This window comes from Lactuca serriola, chromosome 5 (assembly GCF_051521515.1).
Source record: "Lactuca serriola cultivar US96UC23 chromosome 5, Lser_US96UC23_V15, whole genome shotgun sequence".
Lineage (NCBI taxonomy): Eukaryota > Viridiplantae > Streptophyta > Magnoliopsida > Asterales > Asteraceae > Lactuca > Lactuca serriola.
This window is the reverse complement of record NC_136412.1, coordinates 160,518,079-160,538,364: the sequence shown is the minus strand read 5'-3', so window position 1 is coordinate 160,538,364 and position 20,286 is coordinate 160,518,079. Positions and strand designations below refer to the sequence as shown.

At 38.6% G+C, this 20,286-nt stretch overlaps 1 pseudogene; it reads right to left on the bottom strand.

The window, feature by feature from the left end:
* The window catches only part of LOC145053194 (polyubiquitin-like), an 88,351-nt pseudogene extending 76,244 nt beyond the window's left edge, over positions 1 to 12,107 (bottom strand).
* Between the last annotated feature and the right edge of the window lie 8,179 nt (positions 12,108 to 20,286).

Genomic DNA, 20,286 nt, shown 5'->3' with positions numbered 1-20,286 from the left:
GCTACTCGTCTTGGACCTATTCCCCTCCATGCCCTTATCCTACAGCTCCTCCAAGGCCTGTAACAGGCCCACCTCAGTATGCATCACATGCATCCCTTGAGGTCCTTGGTCCAAATCCCGCACAAGCATATGCAGGCTCTAAATCCAGCTATACTCCTACAGATTTGGAACAGGCGTTTCATACAATGACTTTGACACCACTGGATCAAAATAGGTATATGGACAGTGGTGCTACCTCTCACATGACTAACAATCCAGGTAACTTCTCATCATATGTTAATAAGAGTATCTCTCGGTACATAATTGTAGGTAATGGCGCTCAAATTCCAATCCACGGAACTGGTAACCAAACACTACCCATACATTTCCCTTATTTACATTTAAATAATGTTCTCCATGCCCCTAGCCTTATTAAAAATTTACTTTCAGTTCATCGTTTAACAACCGAAAACAATATTTCCATTGAATTTGGCCCTTATGGTTTTGATGTGAAAGATTTCCCGACACGGACCCCACTCCTCCGAAGACCTGCTCACATTGAAGTTTACTTCCACAGTCACCAGTCCATCTACCTTTACTGCTATAACTCAAGATTTGTGACATCATCGCCTAGGCTATCCAGGGTCTAATATTTTATCTTCTTTGAATAAATGTTTATCCTTTCATTCAAGTAATGTCAAGACTCCTACAGTTTGTCAATCACGCATTTTGGGAAAACATATTAAATTGCCTTTTCATTCATCTACTTCTGTTACATTTTCTCCTTTTAAAATTGTTCATAGTGATGTTTGGACATCTCCTGTACTTAGTTCAAAGGGTCATCGATATTACATTTTGTTTCTCGATGATTTCACCAATTTTTTGTGGACTTACCCAATTGAAAATAAATCACAACTTTATTCCACCTTTCTTAAATTCCATAACCTTATTCAAACTCAATTTCACAAAAAAATAAAATCCTTACAATGCGACAATGGGAAAGAATACAATAATAAGTCTTTCAAACAATTTTGTGACACCCATGGCATGTTTTTTCGCTTCTCTTGCACCTACACCTCTTCTCAAAATGGGAAATTGGAGCGCAAAATACGTTCTATCGATAACATTCTTCGAACTATCTTAACTCACTCGTCTGTCCCTCTAAATTTTTGGCACCATGCACTTACTCATGCCACATACCTACTTAATATTCTTCCTACCAAAACCCTCTCTCTAGACAATCCAACAAACCTTCTCTATCACCGACAACTTTCTTATACCCATCTTCGTGTCTTTGGTTGCATATGCTACCCACTCTTTCTTCATCCACCATTCACAAGCTACAAGACCACTCCACTCCTTGTGTCTGTTATGACTTATCCATAAGCAAAATAATTCTTTCCCGACATATCATATTTGATGAAACCAATTACCCTTTTAAAAACCTTCATACTAGCCCACCAAAATATGATGTCCTAACTTCTGATCCCTACCCATCTGTTTGGTTCCCATTACAATCCACACCAACTCCCAAAACCAATCCAGTACCATCTATACCTACTGTCGCAACAACTTCCAACTCCCAAGCCACACCTACCAGCCCAAATATCACCCAAATCCGCCCTCTACATAACCCTACAACAACCACAAAACAACATCTTCCAGCCACTACACCTACCTTCTACCCTATTACTTACAGCCGACATACCCGCCCCCCACCAACAGTCCATCAAACAAACACAACCCCTATAACCCACCCAACCTCCACCACAAAAATGTCCCATCCTACCCGCACCATGACAACTCGAAGTATGTCAGGTATTTCCAAACCTCAACAACCATTAAACCTACAAACTTCTACTACCATCTCACTATTGCCGAGAAATCCAATTGAAGCCTTACACAACCCGAATTGGAAGAGTGCGATTCTCGATGAGTTCCGTGCTCTTATTGATAATAAGACATGGGAATTAGTACCTCAAAATCCAGGAATGAATATTTTCAGTAGTATATGGATTTTTCGTCATAAAACACGATCTGATGGATCATTAGAATGGTAAAAAGCATGTTTGGTTTGTGATGGTCGATCACAACAAGTAGGGGTGGATTGTGGTGAAACATTTAGTCCGGTGGTTAAGCCGACAACGATACACACAATTCTTAGTATCGCAGTCTCTCAGTCTTGGCCTATCCACCAGTTGGATGTGAAGAACGTGTTTCTTCACGGGAACCTACACGAGACTGTCTATATGCATCATCCAATGGGTTTTCGTGACACACAATTTCCAGATTATGTGTGTCTGTTAAAGAAGTCGTTGTATGGGTTGAAGCAAGCACCGCGAGCATGGTACCAACGGTTTGCAGACTATGCTTACAGTATGGGGTTTACACACAGTCGTTGTGACCATTCTCTGTTTGTTTATCGTCAAGGTAATGACACTGCTTATATTCTTTTGTATGTTGATGATATATTATTAGTTACTTCATCACATGGCCTACGTTGTCGATTTATGAAGTTACTAGCGAATGAGTTTTCCATGAAGGATCCTAGGCCTCTAACTTATTTTCTACGTGTTAGTGTGACTTCTCATGCCAACGGGTCCGTATTTCTATACCAACAAAAATATGCCAGGGAAATTCTACATCAAGCAGGTCTCGAATCATGTAAGCCGGTTGTTACTCCTGTTGATACTAATCAGAAATTGAGCTCATCTGATGGCACGCTTCTTGATAATCCCACCGTCTATCGCCAGCTTGCGGGTGCCTTACAATACTTAACTTTCACGAGACCTGATATTAGTTATGCAGTTCAGGTTTGCATGCATATGCATGCTCCTCGCATGCCACATTTGAATGCTCTTAAACGCATATTACGCTACATCAGTGGTACTTTGTCATATAGCCTCACAATTCAAAAATCGGGAATCAGTTCTATTTTGTCCTATACTGATGCAGATTGGGCAGGTTGTCCTGATACCCATCTTTCCACCTCGAGGTACTGCGTTTACTTGGGTGATAATTTAATCTCGTGGTCTTCCACACGACAACCGTGTCACACCCCGAAACCCAGGGCGGAAACGTTCCGGGGCGGAGGTGAGTTCATGTTAAGTATCATAACCAATGTATATAGTAAGCAAAGTAAACAACCATTACATTACATAATAGAATTTACATTTGTTTGAAAGTAAAAAGTTACAAGTGTTATACATATGTATTTATGAACAAAAGTAAAGATGTGTCTTCTACAAACTCCATCTTCGCCAAAAGAGTTGTTGAGGGTACTTGTCTAATGCGGACCTGAGAATACAAGCAGTTTGAAAATCAACATAAAGCTGGTGAGTTCATAAGCGGTTTTGTTTTCTGAAAAATTAACAAGTTTCCTTTGGGTTTCTGAAAAAGTTACGAACCCAAGAAAATCCCATATTTTCTTATATGTAAAGTTTGGTTATCTGTTTTGTTACACAAATCTGGTTATGAACAACTGTTATCCCAGGAAAATCCCATATTTTCCTAAAAGTTGATTATCGATCCGAAGTGTAATGTAAGAGATGTATTCTAAACTAGTTATGTAACGACCCGTTTCCGGTACGATGATTCCATAGTATTTAATTAGAAATTTGCAAGAGGGACTCGGCGAGTTCATAGCCTGACTCGCCGAGTAGGGACGGGATTTCGAGCACGTGTTAGTCGGCGACTCGGCGAGTCCATATTCGGGACTCGGCGAGTCTGCCTGCCTGGAAACCCTAAATCCCCGGGTTGCTCACTATTTAATCGACCTTATAGCCCCCAATCTTGCCTCCTTCACCCTCAGAAAGTTGTGAGAAAACCCTAATCCATCCTTGAGTGATCTAAGTGTTCTTGTATTAAATTTTGAAGGCTTGAAGAAGGAGAAGAAGAAAGGAGCAAGGAGAAGAGGTGTAGAGCAAAGATCCAAGGGCAAATCAGAGTTCTTTGAGGTATTCTTCGGATTCCCTCCTGTTTTATGCTTTTAACCTCCATTAGAACTCTTCTAGATCTAGTTTGATGCTTTCCTGAAGCCTTATGATTGTATGGATACCCTATTATGTCGAGATATCCTTAGATCTGTTCATTTAGGAGTTGTAGAGCCCATATCTATTGCCTTTTTGAAGTTACCTTGCATGAAAACCTTAAATCTAGCCTTTATTATGCTTTTTGAGCCATTTTAGCTTCATGGATGCATATGGGCACGTAAAGATAGAATCTTTACGTGCTAATCGAGTTAAGGGAGTCCAGATCTATAAGTTTTATACACTGGATTCAAGCAGAATCGAGTTTTGAGTTGCTGCATGCAAGCGACTCGGCGAGTCGGAAGAACGACTCGGCGAGTCAAGTCGCGAGTCCCCGTTTTTCCCCTTTTGAGTGATGACGAGTGGAAGCCTGTGAGTAGTAGAGTGGACTCAGTGAGTTGGAGAGCAGACTCAGTAATGGAGAGACTCGGCGAGTTGTTCATACAACTCGGCGAGTCCAAGGCAATCTTCTTAAGATCAAGAATAGCTCGGCGAGTTGTTTATATGACTCGGCGAGTCGGATGCAAATTGTCTAAGTTCTTGGATCGATAAAGTACTCGTCGAGTCGATGCCATACTCGACGAGTAGCCACGAGTGGGGTTGTGAAATGAGATTAGAGACTCGACGAGTTGGCGGCCCAACTCGGCGAGTCAGGTCAAATGTGGGTTGACTTTGACCGAGAGGGTTGACTTTGACCGGGAGAGTTGACTTTGACCAAGGGTAAAAGAGTTATTTTACCCTAGTGCAGTGTTTAGTATTTGACTGAGTGTGTTTATGGACTTGTAGCCGGGGAGATACCGGAGCAGCAGCAGTTAGCTTCCAAAGCCATTCACACAGCAGCCAGTTCACGAGGTGAGTTTCCCTTCAGTAGGAATGGGTCTAAGGCCACAATGCCGGCCCATTTAGCTAGCAGCCAGCTTCGGACCTCAATCCGATGTAGTAGTTAGTATGTTTGATGCCTTCGTGGTTCAGACAGGATATATGTGCTTATGCCAGTTGATATGTTTATGCTATGTTCAGTCAGCTTCGGACTCCGGTCCGATGTAGGGGACATAGATCCCAGTCAGCTTCAGACTTCGGTCCGATGTCTCAGTCAGCTTCGGACTTCGGTCCGATGTCCTAGTCAGCTTCGGACTCGGTTCGATGTAGGGGACGTAGGTCCCAGTCAGCTTCGGACTTCGGTCCGATGTCCCAGTCAGCTTCGGACTTCGATCCGATGTTCCAGTCAGCTTCGGACTTCGGTCCGATGTAGGGGCAAGGCCCCGGCTAGATGCAGTGGGCAAGGCCCAGTATGTGCTTTATATGTTTGTGTGGTATGTGGTAGTTTGGGGGAGCTCACTAAGCTTCGTGCTTACAGTTTCAGTTTTGGTTTCAGGTACTTCCGCAAGCAAAGGGAAGAGCTCGGGATGATGGCATCGCACACACCACAGCTTTAGTTTTATCCTGGGAGATGATTAGCTATCTTAGACATGTTTTGATACAGTCGTGACACCGTTTTCTCACTTGTATTTTTATATGGTTTTGAGATTTGCAACGTATGGTTTGTTATGATATATACTCCGTTTTATGATTTTGGTTATATTAGAAATGAAATTTTCGGGTCATATTTTTGGGTCGTTTCAAGTTACTAACCCATTATTACTAACAAGTAAATCTCTGTTATCCAAATTGCGAGTTCCATAACCATATGATAGACTAGATATGGGAATAAGTAATCCACATCACTTTATGACTTTCGTCACCCTTGAACCTTTCGGTTCGGCTGTAGCTAGCAGCCAGGTGTGGGGTAGTCAGCCCCGTATAGATCTATACAGTCAAGTCACGCTCCCTATCTAAGAGATTCTGGTTACAGGGGCGGTCCTCCACTCGCGTATCTCTGTGGAGTGTTTCCGAGGACGTGTTTCCAATTTATAAGAATAAAAATTTACTAGTAATAATACAGAAAGATCATGTTACAAACGGTGAATCCTCCACTCGCGTATCTCTGTGGAGTGTTACCGAGGGCAAATCAAAGGTACCAATATGTTGCTTTTAACAATAATGATATGGAACTAATCATTTGTGAAATATAAAACATAACAGTTTATAAAGAGTTTCACAAATAGTTTGAAAACTGACTGTACAGGTTTAACGTTTGGTTAATACTATTTTCCAATGTTAAAAGCATGTGAATATCAACATTTTAAATGTAATAAATAGTTTAAGTACAAGATATTCTTGTACTTTTGCTTGTATTCTCCCCCTGAAAACATTGAAAAACACTGAAAAAGGGTAGGGGTATGAACTCACCAGTCGAGGAACGTGTCGTCTAGGATGCTAAGTGTCAGATCGGGGCTTGATAACGCGTGAGGTTCCTATTTAATATGAAATGATACACAATTTTATCTAATTAGACTTCAAACTACTAATTAGATAAGAGTAAACACTTCTAGACGCGAAAACACTTCAATTCAAGTCTTTGGAGTGACCCGGGTAACATCCATGGATGAGTATGGCTTGGACATGGAGTTTACTCTTCAAGAGTAAACTCCTTTAGGAGTTTACGGTCCAAATGACCCACTCCCCATGAGTTTACGGCCGTAAACTCATGGTGGGGGTGTTCTTGGTTGCTAAATAGCCTTATCACTCATGAGGGTTGATGCTAGGCTTGGTTTCAATGCATTTGAATGAGATTTGAACATCCTAAGGACCATTTGAGGAGTTTACGGCTGTAATCTCTTATGTGCCATGTCTTAAGGTGTTTTGGTGGTCCTAGGTAAATTACAATGCATATAGGAAGGTTCTAGGGTTGATTCCATGGCTTAGGAAGTGATTGGGACTTTAATTAACCTTGGAAAAGTAGTTTACGGTCTATGAAGATGTTCTTGGGAATTTAGTACCTTAAACACATGAGTTTACAAACGTAAACTCATGTTTGTCCATGATTCATGGGTTTTAGTGGTTGTAGGTTAAGCATACAAAGTTCTAGGTCCAATTCCAAGCCATACAACGTGTTAAAGGCACTTTAACACCCATTGGAGGAGTTTATGGTCTAAGAAGGTGTGTTTACGGTCCAAGAATGTTCTTGGGCCGTACACTCAAGTTTATCCCATTTGATTATGTTTTGGTGCATTTCTTGATGGATTATAAGGTTCTATGCATTCATGGATGTTCATGGAGGCTTTTGGAAGTGTTTAAGGGCAATTTAACACCTTAAAAAGGTGTTTATGGTCCATGAATGTGGGTTTACGGTCCAAGCATGTTCTTGGGCCGTAAACTCATGTCCATACCTCAAATGGTGCGATTTTGGGGTCCTAAGCTCATGCATGCAAGTTTCTAAGCCATATCTAAGCACTAGAAGTGGTTTGGAGGGGTTTTGGGGCTTCAAAACCCTCTTTAGGGGTGTTCACGGTTTTGGGAGGGTCCCCAAACCGTAAAAACATGTTCATGGGTGTTTTGGATGATTCAAACATGAATTTGCATACCAATCAAGTTAGACAACAAGTTAGGATAGATTGCTTACCAAATTGAGGCTTGAAAGGGGGGGTTTTGGATCAATCTCGGTTTCTAGAGAGAGATTAGTGAGAGAGAGTGATTTAATAGAGAGAAAAAGCTTCAAAATGATGTCACTCAATCCCTTATATAGGGGTTGAGTTTATGGCCCGGTGGAATTCTACCCGATACTAACGTTAGACAAGGCTTTTGGTCGCACCCGATAAAGTTGTCGTAACCCGATATGCTCGAAACTAAAATTTTTCTAATTGTTAATTTGGAATATTTTCTTAAGTTATTAACGTGTTTGAGTACCCATTAAGTCATAATAGAAGTCTCGGAAATAAATAACTTGATTTAATAACGTAAACGGAAATAATTCGAAAACGACGAATTTATTAACGGAACGGGTTACAATAACGGAATGAACTTCGGGTTGTCACAAACCGACATTGTCTACATCTAGTGCCGAGGCTGGGTATCACGCTGTTGCCAACGTCATTTCTGAAACTTGTTGGGTTCGAAACCTGCTATGTGAACTACAATTTCCACCCTCGAAAGCAACATTGGAGTATTGCGATAAAGTCAGCGCGATTTATTTGTCTACTAATCCGGTTCAACACCAACGGATGAAACACATTGAACTTGACATCTACTTTGTAAGGGAAAAGATGACTCGTGGTCAAGTTAGAGTTTTGCATATTCCATCAAGTTTTCAGATTGCTGACATTTTCACCAAAGGCCTTCCATGAGTTTTGTTTGAAAATTTTCGATCTACTCTCAACATCCGACCACCTCCTGTTTCGACGACTACAGGGGTGTATTAGCAATATATATATATATATATATATATTGTATTTATGTAAAATATATTTACCATATATAGTTTTAGGTCAGAATGTAATCGGTATATATATTTGATTCATGATCATCAATAAAGGGACAATGATTCTCCCACTATCAATTCATAGTCAATTTAAGGTTCGCCTGTGTAGGTAGAGGTATGTGACAAGATGAAACAAGTGTTGATGATTGACAGTAAAAGAACATCAAATAACACTTAGCACAGAAAACAGCCTTGATATAGGCCAAGAGGAAGGCCAGAGAAATACCTTCAGAACAATCTTAACCTTGCTACATCAAGCAGAGAAGATCACTTACAGTGAGCGGAAACATGTGCATGTTGATGTTGTTGACCACTTAGTGGAGCGACAAACAAAAAAAAAAAGAAAAAAAAAGAAACTGTAATCCATCCAAACAATTTTATAGACAATGTTGGTTAAGATGATCGGTTAATATCAGAAATTTGACTAACTTTGAGTGATGACCCGCTCTGAAAAAGAACTAAACAATAATAGAACTAATATTTGTAAAAGACATATACACCCTATAAACTTTCTAGGGTTTACCATTTTAGTCTCTTAACTATTTTAATGACTTTATGAGGGAACCAAGTCCTTTTTGTCGAGTCGATTAAGTCCTTTTGGCCAAAGTGAAGGGGTCACGGTTACCCCTTTGCCAAATTGACATTTGTTGACCAATCCCCCTAAATTGACTTTGATTTTTTCTAATTTGTTGACCAAACTTGCCACATCACCAACGGTTACCCCTTTGCCAAATTGACATTTGAGTTCTTTAATTTGGAGAGTTCAAGGAGGCCACTTTGATGGCAGTGCTTTTGACTAGCCCTCACTCCATCAAACCCTATTCATCGCAAAATCAAATCTCAAGGAAATTAGACCATGCTCTCGTTGTCTCATTTGTCTAGCAGAAAATGTGAAAGGAAAAGGCCCAAGACAGATCAACAGCTTCAGAGGGGGTGTTTGTCTTCGAAGTCGACCGGTAAGGTGGAGGGTGGGACAGAAGCCGATTTTCGGAGATCAAGCTTTTAAATCGACGTTGTAGAGACTGAAAACGATAGCAATAGTCGATCTCTTGAAAATATTCTCTCTCAGTTTGAAGAAAGCATCGTCGATCTCTTTCCTTCTTCGACGACCTTTTTCCATAAACTTCGTCTTTAGAAGACATGGGGTTTCAAGGGGATTTGTTCTTGGGTTCAAGGGGTTTCAAGCCCTGGACTTGTAAACCCAGTTAAAGAAGACGAAAGGCGTTTCGTTATACACCTACATTCAGTACCAGGCCATAAGATGCTCCCAACACCACCAGATTCCTTTAGTCCCTGTCTTTGGTGCACTAAAATCCAACAGGTGGTGGTGTTCGTTTTACATATGGATGGTCATCAAGAAGGTGGGTCTTGTTGGGTCGGGTACATGTATACTAAGCCTGAATATATGAGAACCTGAAGAAAAAAATTGGTTTTGTAGGTTTTTTTGAGTTTTGTTTAGATTTATGGCTATTATTGTTAAAAATGGAACTGGGTGCAGACAATGAATAGAGGAAAGTAAGAATAGAGGTGCTATGGTCTTGTGCTCGACCAAATGTTTAATTCATTGTAATCTGGTATGCCTAGCACTAGGACCTCAACGATGACAGATGGAGAACGAGCACTTAGCGGAGAGGCTGCTCTCTACACCCATCGACAAATCTTGAGAGACCAATCATAAATTAGATCTGATCCGGGTTTAAATTCCTTCCGGGTCTTGTGTATGTAGTTGTGAGATGTTCTTCACTGATAATGATTGTATGTGGGTTTTTTTGGTTTGAAGTTTCTCACATGGGTCACCGAGAAGATGAATCGGATGAGGGAGGGCACTAGTTGTCAGTTGGAGATGACAAAAAGACAGGAAACACCACAACCTGGAGTCCTGGATCGGATGGGTCGGGGCATGTTGGATCGATGAATAAAAAGGGTGGGATGAGACTATGGAAGGAACTTGCAGGTGTGCGTCTGTGAGAGAGATAGAGATAGGTGGATTTAATTTATTTTTTCTAATCAACTAAAAGTCACATATGTCTCATTAACCGGCTAAAAAAGGTTAAGGGGACCAGATCAACAGGTCATTAAACACTTTATTTCCTTAAAAGGCTCGAAAATAATTTTAGGGACTGAATGAGCAAAGTCAAAATATATAGTAGGGCTAACGTGTCATTTTCCCAATAATTAACAAGAACAGAAATCGGGATAAGGTGAAATAGGCAAACACATTGCAGTCAAGCATCATAAGCTTTATGGGAAATAACTTATTACAACTACCCATGAACATCGACAAGAGATAAGGCAGCATTAATGCTGTGAGAATTAGCATATGCAACAATTCCAGCCAGGACACAGATATGCAGAAGTTTTAATTAACCATACAGAACACCTAAATTCAGAATTTGGGATCAAAAAGATTACAGTACACGTGAAGATACGTTGTTTTCATGATTGACCACCCACAGTTACATGGTGAAGCCAGACAGCCACAGAGTAGACTCCCGCTGAATGCTATAATCAACCAGAGTCCACCCATTATTTAGTTCCTTCCTTTCAAATGTAAGTGTCTGCTGATCAGCAGGAATGCACTCTATCTCCTCAATCTTCGCCTTCACATCTTTAATGGTGTCCGAGCTTTCTACCTCCAGCATGATGGTCTTGAACTCTTCCCTGAAAAACCGAACAAAAATCCACATATCAACTCCTCCAAACCTTGGAACCAGATCCAATGTAGATTCTTGTTGGATATTATAATCCGCCAAAGTTCTACCATCCTCATCGAGCTTCTTTGCACCAATGAACAAACGCTGGTGATGCGGTGGAATCCCTTCTATCTCCTGAATCTTCAACTTCAAATTACCAATGGTGTCCAAAGCTCCCGGATGAATCTTGATGGTCTTGCCTGTCAAAGTTTTAACAAAAATATCATACCCACACGATGAATACATAATCAGCATCACGCTCACTTCAGATTCATTTTGAATGTCATAATCCCTCAACGTTTTATTATACGCTAGAGGCCTTCCATCAAAGAACAACACTTGGTGACTCACCGGAATCCCCTCTAGGACCCAAATTTTCAACATCACGTAATAAATTGTCTCGATGCTCTTCACAGCCAGGGTGAAGGTCTTCCCCGTCAAAGTCTCAACAAAAATCTGCATATCATCTCCTCCCCACCTCTGAATATGAAAAAGGTCCAATGTAGATTCTCTTTTAATGTTATGGTCCCTCAACGTTTTACCATTCTCGAGCATGTTCCCAGCAAAGAACAAATGTTGTTGATGACAAGGAATCCCCTCTATGCACATAATTTTTTCTTTCACACTACCAATGGTGTCCAAGCTCTCCACCACCAGCATGATGGTCTTCTCTGTCGCAGTCTTCACAAAAATTCGCATATCATCTTCAAACTTGAGACTCAAGTACAATATGCAGACATGTGGCATTTCATATTCCATCAAAGTTCGAGTTCCAGAAACATCGAGGTTCTTCCCAGCTATGATCAAGTGTTGCTGATGCGGTGGAGTCCCGTCTATGTCCTCAATCTTGGCCTTCACTTTACTGATGGTGTCAAAGCTTTCAACTTCCAAAGTTATTGTCTTCCCCATTGGTGTTCGAACAAAGATCCGCATCCCGACACAAAGACGGAGGACGAGATGCAGCTAAGATTCCTTCTTGAATATTGTACTCCACGAAGGCTCTGTTATCTTCCAACTGTTATCATCAGTAAAGTCAACCTTCTCAGCAATTGTATTTGACGGTGTCAATGACTTGTATGTGTTTAAAAAGTTATATATTTACTTGAACTTTTCAAAAATTGAAAGGGTGGATAACAAAAATTAGTATTTAAATGAAGGACCTGTTACACCTTAGTCTAAACTTTGACTAATTTTTATTGGTATTTGGTTTCTCTTTTTATATTTTCTAAATATTTTCAGTTTTTTATACAATTCATATAAATGACCATTAAAACATAAGTCAACAATACAATAAACCTATAATGCCACATATAAAACCTATAATCACAGGAATCAAAAATTAATTTTCCACCTTTTCTAAACTTTTCATTTTACTAATGGCTATAAAATTTGCAGATTTAAGACTAGTCACATGAATCGTAAATATGAACCTTATACAATCAATTATGATATATGTGTGAAAAAAAACCAAGTCTTTGAGCCAAATAATCATCACTGATGGGCTACGTAATATCCATTGTGACGGAAAATAGTGTCGTCGGAACTACTATCTCCGTTGGAGCTTTTCAATCTACCAGATTAGTAAGTTTTTTTTGCTCTCAACCCTACCTTATAGTTTAAAGAAAAAAAAAAAAAAACAAAATACATAATCCTGAAGCTCTCTAACAATCACCTCTTCCGGTCATCGGTCTCCAATGGATATCACTACCGGTCATTGTCGTAGGACTTTCTATCCTTTTCCTTCTTCTTCTCTATTTTTCCTCTCTCTATATTCTCAGTATATAAAACAATAAAACAACAGACTCATTATTTAAAAAGAAATATAAAACAGACTCATTATTTGTCGTATGGGTGTAAAAAGCGAAAAAGTCACCTTTAATATAGACATCAATTTTGTTACCTTTTTTGACATTAATTAAATTATGGGTGACACTTAATTTATTACTTTTTTGGGTTTTGATCGACTACTTGGCTATTCATCACTTTTTTGTAAAATTTATTAATAATTTATATTTAGGTTTGAGTCGTATATTAGAAACTTCATTTTATATGATTTTGTTTTAATATTTTTGGTTTTTAATTTTGATATGTAGGAGAAAAATGGAAAGTATTTATGAGTTTTGTAGCAATTAAATATATTATCTATTTTTTTTATAAGTGTGTAATTAGTTGATGTATTGATCTATTTTTTTTTAATATTAAATTTGTTTTCTGAATTTTTTGGTGTTTAGATCTCGTGAAGATTTAGGTGTTGTTTGTTTTTTTGAAGCCAAAATATCTGCAGTGCAAGTCTCTGCAGCAGAAGAGGTGGACCAAATATCTGCAGTCTGCAATAAAAAAGACTGTTTATTTTTAACGTCTACAGCTGTTGAAATAAATTGATTTTTCAAACTTAATTTCATGTCATATACATTAAAAATGCATTTTCAACAAAAAAAAAGAAAGAAAAAAAATACACGGTGGTCCATGCTTTTTTTTTGTTTAGGTTAAAATGAGGTCTAAAGACTTTGGAAGGCAATGGCTCATGCCTGCGCCAGGAAGACCTCGGACAGACGTTTTTTGATCTGAGCACTTCCAAAAAACAAACACTTTGCGAGGGCATATGTATGCGCATCGTCTGCACGGCACAGACAAAAGTGGTTGTGCAGATGTTCAAAAAAAAAAAACAAACAGCCCCGTAATGATTTGGGTACAAAATGTGGTACGTTCTCAATGTTTTGTTATCGTCACTAAACGATCAAGGGCAATACCTATTGGATTCATCTCTAAAATAGTACTTGGTTGTGATCGTGGAGGTATTCCCAAAAGCAAAGATACAGATTTAAAAAATTGTCCATTCGAATTGGTAGGAAAGTATATGAAGGCTAATGGTTTTTGACGTTAAGGGTGGTACATGATGAACACGATCATGAACCAGCAATGTATATGGAGGGTCATCCGTTGCAATGCGATTGTCGGGTAAAGAATCTCATTTTGTGCAAGAATTGACAAAATTGAATGTGAAACCACAAGATATTTTGTCAACACTAAAGGAGCAAAAACCCAAATAACGTGTCTTCATTGAGAACTATATACAATTTTTGTCATAAGTTTTGAAGATCTCAACAAGAAGGTAGAAGCCCCATGCAGAATCTTATGCATATTTTGCGCACTAAAGGGTATGATTTTGAGTTTTGTTTCAACAATAATACTACTGAGTTAGAAGAATTGTTTTTCATGCATCCAACATCATTATAGACGTGGCAAGCATTTTCATATGTGGTGTTTGTAACACCCCGGTCTTGGTATGTTCGCTTTTACCCTTCACTAATTAAACTTTCACTTTTTAGCCCTTGAAGCTGGTACACGAGGCGTACCATTTGTTACGCTTAATGTACTAGCTTGAGAAGGTTCGTGATAATGAGTGCGTATGTTCGGCGTACGCTTATATATGTTGGTCGTACACGTGATTTCTAGAAAACCCTATATGGGGTGTTGCACCCTATATATTCATCCTTAATCCTTATGGTTGGCCTAATTTCCTGTCCCTAAACCTCCAAAAAAACCCTAAATGTCCCTTTAGCCTCCATTTGTGCATTTTGAGCTCTTGAATAGAAATTTGTGTAGATTTGGTCCAACTTTGAAGAACCTAGAAGAGAGTGAAGGTCATAGTTTGGTGGGAGACTTGAGATCCAGAACGCTTCATGAATTTGCAAGCTTCCTAAGGTATCAAGTTCAAACCTTGACTTGTCAATGTCTAGTTTTCTTTATGGATTGATTTGGCACACTTTTGGTTCCTTTTGTATAGATTGTTGGTTTGGGACGATTTGAAGGGATCATTTCTTTAGATATGGACTTGTTAGAGGCTTCCTAGGCATAAATGTGCCATCTTTATGGGGTATTAGTCTTAATGCATGCATTAAGTCATTTCTATGCTTAATAGCTTCGTTTAGTCATGCATGAACATAAAGTTAGCAACTTTACGTCTTATTCCAGCTCAAGGAAGTCAGATTTACGTTTTAGGGGTTCATCTTAAAAAATTAAGAGCTTAATGGGGATAATGGCTTAACAGGGGAGTACGCTGGGCATAGAAGTCAGTACGCGCAACGTACAAGCCTCAATGTGAGTACGCTTAGCGTGTAGTTGGGTACGCCACGTGTACTCAGTCTGTGGGCTTTGCGGTTTTAGGCTTCAAGTTTGGGCCACCTTTTTGGACATGGATGCTTAGGTCCTCTTTAGGACATCTGAGTGTTGATGTTTTGGGCTAAGTGAAGGATTGGACTTTAGGGTGATATAACGACCCAAAAATCAAGGGTAAAAATTTCATTTTTAATATAGCTAAAACATTGATACCATTTATTTCAAACATTTCAAATCATTGTTAAGTAAAATATTTATCAGAGTTCATCTCAAAATCATTCTTTGCAGAAATCATAGGTGTGTGCACTGCCATCGATTCGAGCTCTTCTTTTCCAAATCGATGATACCTAAAACCAAAACCGTATACCGTAAGCACAAATCTTAGTCAGACCCCCAGAGCATACCCCAGACACAATCCAAATAACACATATCATATTAGTTGTAAAAACTATCTCTGCCACATAAGCCCTGCATATAATCATATAATGAAGCCATGGAAAACCCTCCAGGGTCTTACACCTAGTGCCACGGGAACCCCCACGTGGTCTTATTTGCCATAGGAACCCCCACATAGTCTTCCTGCCTTGGGAACCCCTACAAGGTCTTCCTGCCAAACAAGACATAATGCTAACTATACATACAAACATATGAGCTAAACAACAATCATATAAGGATGCCCTGTAAACCCTCCAAGGTCTTACATCGGGTGCCACTAGATCCCCCATGTGGTCTTAGCCCACTGCCATGGGAACCCCTAAATGGTCTTAGCCTGGAAAACCATGGGAACCCCCACATGGTCTTATATCCGACTGCCTCGGGAACCCCCTTGGGGTCTTCCATGTTAGGCATTATGAATGATTCGGGTATAGTATCGATTGCATACGCTATAATATTCTTGCGTTCTAAATTTTCTAAATGCCTAGGGAATTAAGAGGGAAAAAGGACTAGAGCCAAATATGCCTAAAGTGGTTAACAAATGTTAAGGACAATCTAAGGTTCGCCAAGGATTGGTCGCTTGTAGTTGGAAGTATAAAAATAGATGGATCATATTGACATACTCTAAGAAGAGGTAACTCTTGTTCAGAAGTGATAGTCAAAATAGAAATATGGAAATGTTTCCATAAGAGGAAGTTATTCTTTAAATCTGTGCAAGATTAGGAAACTTTTATGCAAGAAGGATGTTCAAAGGAATGTACTTTCAATTTGAGACTTCATTTCCATCGAATTGTTCTCCATTGGAATACTTTGTCATCTCTGTTGCCAAGTCTTTGTGACTTTTGTGCATATTCATTACAAGAGGATCATTGCATATAAGTTCAGAATCTAACATATTATAGTATTTGGAAAGAATTTGATATTCTTACATCTACGATAAAGATTTCGAATTATGAAATGAGCATCGTTGAAAATTTTCAATTGATCTATTTCACAAAACCAAGACCGTAGACAAGCATAGTGTGCATGCTTGGATCATGGCATAACTATTGTTTTAATTCAAGTATTAAGTTGATAAATCGAAACATTATACAATGAATAATGAGTAATCAGTATGGCACTCAAATTTTTTGGGGCCATATAGGATTAGTATTATTCTTGTGTTTCACTTTGCATGTTTTGATTTCCCGAATAACTAGGTTATTCAAACCATCTACAGTTAATCATACTTTGGAAGTAGGTATTGAGGCAAGACTGTCGTGAATGGGTCTGTAGTTTTTCTAGGTGTTTTAGACATTGCTAGAGTGTTCATGAGTACTCTTGGAATAAGATTTGAGTATTGGATTCAACCCACGCTCATCTGAATCACTTCATGGATTTTTTTCACGAGTGATTGTGAGACGATAATATATTATATTCTTGAGACGGACACATGTGAGTTGTAGTTGCAAGTCGGTTGCACATTGACGTATGTAAACGCACCAGTAACTTGGTATTATAAAACATATTGTTGTGTGTAATTTGGTGGGTAAGTACAAGAAAGCATTTGGGTCGAAGTTTATCCGTTCCTTTTACCCTATGTGGATAAAAGTGATATATGTGGGCCCCTCGATGATTTAGTGTTGACAACCCTAAGTGCTTGGACAAGCCTAGACTGATTTGATTTGTTCAATTAGTCAGTCATCATAAATCAGAAATCGGGAAACAACTGATGGACAGAGAGAATGATTAAAATCCATGTCTCAGACCATATGATATCTAGAATGGAGGAATATATGATCCCTTATCTAATGGACGTATCACTGACTAGGTCAGAGTTCGATAGCGGCTTTTAAGAGATATGATTGCTAGTCGGGTTGTGGAGTCGTACTTGCAATAATAGTTATTAGACTTATCCATGTGGGAGACTATTGGATTAGGTGTCTAAGCACTATAATTGGTATGTACTTGACCCGAGAGTAGCATGATCCATTTGGGTAGCATATCACCGGGACAATTTGATAAGATGGAATTTTGAGAAGAGGTTATTTATGGTTTATTAATATATTATAAGTTCTAATATATTAATATGAAATAATATTATTTAATTAGTATTGATCAAGAATTAGTTTGGAATTAATTTTGTGATCAAAAGAGACTAATTAAATATAAGGGGTTTATTTGGTAAATCATTCATTCTTATGTTGTAGGCCAATGATCCATGATTCCTAAGGTTGGGCTAAACCCATGTGACAATCCATGGATGATCCATGGAGGTTTAAACCCATGGAGCCTATGGAATATGGAAAGTCATGCCTATTAGGGTTTACATGGTGTAACCCTAATCATGTCACACTATATAAGAAGTCCCTTAGTATCCAAAATTACACACTAGTGTTCTTGAAGTCACTATAGCCGATTTGAGTGGAAGAAACTCTCTCAAAAGTCATCCTTTATCCGAGGTGTGTTGTGATTCCATTTGAGGTGCAACGCTTGGGGAACTAAGTTCTTGAAGTCCAAACTCAAAAATTTCTAGAAGCTACAAAAAATAGGTATTCTATAGCTCACTTTTATGTTGATTATGTAATCTATATGCTAGTTGTAGGCTTAATGCTTTGGAAACAATATTGCATGTATAATTAGAGAAAACATAGATCCAAAGCATTTAGGGTTGTATGTGCACCATAGGATGTTGTATTATACTAAAACCCATCAATAAGGCCAAAGGTGGGGATTAAGATGCTTAAATAGGTTGCAAAATCCCGAAATTAGGGTTTCACTCTGGCAGCCCTACTCGTCGAGTCGAGGGCTCTCGACTCGTCGAGTAGATAGCTAAAAATCCGCATCCAATAATCGTTTCTACTCGATGATTCTGGGGCTTCCAACTCATCGAGTAGCTCTATTAAAATGAATAATTTATAAATAAAAGCGTACCAGAAACCAGGAGTTACAGGGAGAGAGGTGTAGTTGTTGCAGTTGAGTCTTTTCAAGTGATTAGGTTGTTTTGGATTCAGATGGGTTCCGAGTGGTTTATTGAATTTTCTTTATGGATGCTTTGATTTTATGAAATGGTTGGAGGAAGAATATAGATTGTGTTGGCGTTGTTTTCAAAAATCCTAATCGATTCGGATTTCGAGGACAAAATCCAGATTAAGTGGGAAAGAATTGTAACATCCAGTTTTAGGATGTTTGTAATTTGGGGATAGTGGACTGTAATTTGATCGATTAAAGGCCTTGGGCTTCAAGTGAATCAAGTTTAGACCTTATTGGATGTGCATAAAGTTGGTTAAGCGATTTAAGCCCTTAAATTGTTCTTTGGAGACAAAGGGTAGAATGGGAAAAAGTGATTTTTTGAAATCTTTTCATGTATATATCAATGAATTAACTTCGGTATTCATTAAGTCAAAATTAATTATATAAAATAATGGGGCTTTTTAATATCTTCGAATAATATAAAGATAATTGAAAACAAATTTGAAAAGAAGAAGTGATGATTGTTTAAAGTCACAATGGAATAAGTAAAAATTGGTCACCACGGTGTGGTAAGAAGATTACAATGGTATGGTGAGTTGTGTATCCCAAACCCATAAAAATTAGGTTTTTCTTTGTATTTAAAGGCATTGTTTCATGTTTTAGGTCATTTTTCAGCCTCCACCACATCAAGAGCTCCTCGGGAGCAAACCCTAGCCTCCCTTTCACAACTTGGAGTCTCTCCTCTCTACTCTCGTCCTTTTTGGTGTTTTGTGGCCTTATAGTGTTGTATCCTTTCAACATTGATCTTCGAAGCTTTGCAACTGAAGAGTTCAACCCTCATCAATCTTTTGGACCTTGGTATATCTTAAATACTCAAGCTATATTAGTTTTTACCTATTGATCTTGAAGTAATTGAAGTTTTAGTGCTTTACTTGATGTTGTGGTCCCTTGGATGGTTTGATCTATAGAGTTTGGACAACTCCATGATCTCTGGGTGGTGTTCAACTTCATATATGTTGTGCTGATGAAGTTTAGAGTGCATGCAAGGGATCTCTTTACTCCATACATGGAGAAAGTGGTATTTTGGACTTTTAAGAAATTAGTGTTTTACATCTAGTTGATTTGGGTTGTTTAAATAGATAAAGTTGTAATATTTATACATTAAGACATCATTTGGTTAACCGTTGACCATTGAGTTTTGACCTTGTAGTTAAACTTAGGGTTTCAAGTAGTATTATGAGGTTTGACTTTTTTAAGGAGGTCCGTGTATTTGTTTGGCGAGTCACTGAGTGTTGATCTTTTAGCATGTGTTTAGGTGAGTATTCTCATTGTATTACTTATATCATATGATAGATGTGAGTCATTAATGACTCGAGGTTGCTAATAACCTAAATTGTTGTTTGTGAGTCACTGATGACTCGGTGTTGTTAATAACCCAAATTTTTGTGCTTGAGTCACTGATGACTCAAGGTTTCTAATAACCCTAATATGCACTATTTGAGTCGCTAATGATTCAGGGTTGCTGATAAACCATAGTTGTTATATATGCTTAGATGTGTTGTGTTGTATGTGATATTTTTGGAACTCACAAAGTTTTGTGCTTAAGGTTGTGGATTAAATGTTTTTAGGTACTTTATCAGATTGTAGGAAGGCGAAGGAGGGACTGTACACACACACCAATAAATTAATAATTCAAGAATCGTCATAACATATGTCTTGATCT